This window comes from Equus asinus, chromosome X (genome assembly GCF_041296235.1).
Source record: "Equus asinus isolate D_3611 breed Donkey chromosome X, EquAss-T2T_v2, whole genome shotgun sequence".
NCBI lineage: Eukaryota > Metazoa > Chordata > Mammalia > Perissodactyla > Equidae > Equus > Equus asinus.
In genome coordinates, this window is record NC_091820.1 from 119,069,791 (window position 1) to 119,071,374 (window position 1,584).

Sequence of the window (1,584 nt, forward strand, 5' to 3'; positions counted from 1 at the left end):
CTTCTCATCAGAAACAATGGAGACAAGAAAGCAATGTTGTCACACATTCAGAGTGCTGAGGGAAAAAAACTGTCAACCAAGAATTCTAGGAGTCAGTTCACCATAGCAACAGTTCATGACAACAATTCCTCCTCCCCAGCTTCTGGGTGTCCCTTCAGGTCTGCTCTAAACTGTGCTGAGAGGAAAGGCGTGGGAGGTCTCTGACTTGCCACCATGGGAGATGAAAGAGGTGACAACTTTGAAGGTATGAGCACCGAACGCCTTAAACTGGAGTTAATGGAAGAAATCCATATGAGAAACTTAGTACAACTCTCAATACTTGAAATAGGAAACATGATTGTGGAACTCAATACTAGAAATAAACCCAGTAAGTGGGAAATCCGTTATAAAACACAACTTGTACTGAATCATCAACTAGAAAAGCAAATTGCTACTCTCAAAGAGAAAATGGAAATGGTCCGTGGAAATCCTTCAGATAGACTATCTTCTATTCATCTCTATGAGCAAATGCCAGTGGAATCCTTAAATATACTACTTAAACAGCTAGAAAAAGAAAAAAGGATCCTTGAAAATCAAGTGAAAGACTATGCACTTAGACTGGAACAAGAAGCAAAGGCTTACCGCAAGGTCAGTAATGAACGCCGTATATACCTAGCTAAAATGTCTCAAGTCTCTGGCTCACGCCAAGTTCCTAAAAGGCAACAGATGGATCAACTGCATAGAATGAAAGACAATCTAGTGCAAACGGGAAAACGTAATCCAGCTAATCAGAAGATAGTAAATGCCAAGAGAGAACCAGCAAAAAAGACCGCAAGATCAAACTATCTTCCCAAACTCAATCCGTGATTCCAGAACTGGGTGGATTTCTATTTCTTCTCCTTTTTCATCTGTAATATTCAACTTGAGAAGTTAATGTTCAAGACTTTTGCCAGGGAATGAAATAGATAAAAATGAGCTATTAAAACTCTTTAGTTCCTTTTCCAGAAGTTTGTTCCTTTGTCTGCATGAAAGTAATTTTCTTAGTAATTTAGTTTAGATTCAAAAATAACTTTAGAAAGTAATTGCAGTGACCCTAAAATATCTAATAGCAGTGTTTGTGATTCTTAAAATATCCTAGGAAACCTGAAGTTTGTCATCATTAAACTTGCTTTTAATAATATACCCATGCTCTGATCTGATAGTAACATTGTTATTATATTTGGTTTCTAGTTGGCTGTTAGCTAAAAATGTGAGTTCATGAAAACTTTTTGCTATTCTCGGCATATTATGTTCATTTTTTTAAACCCAATGTTTTAAACAAAGTTGCAAATCAGATGCATTTTAAACTTGGGCTTGAAATATTATAATATTGTGGAAATAGCGTTCAATCAGGAATAAGCTTGGTCCTGGTCTCCACTCTGCCATGAACTTACGAGATCTTGGGAAAGTCCCTTTACCTCATCTTTATTTCCCATGCCTGTGAAATGACTGAGGCAAACTATGCAACTTCTAAGGTTTCTTACCATTCTAGACAACCAATACTTATCCAACTACAAGGTCCTGCCACTTAGCACACGGTGATTTAAGTCATTTTGTGACATTTAG

General features: G+C 37.1%; 1 pseudogene; it reads left to right on the top strand.

Annotated features, from left to right (window-relative positions):
* Positions 1 to 213: 213 nt before the first annotated feature.
* LOC106847109 (coiled-coil domain-containing protein 169 pseudogene) lies at positions 214 to 846 on the top strand (annotated as a pseudogene).
* Positions 847 to 1,584: the final 738 nt, after the last annotated feature.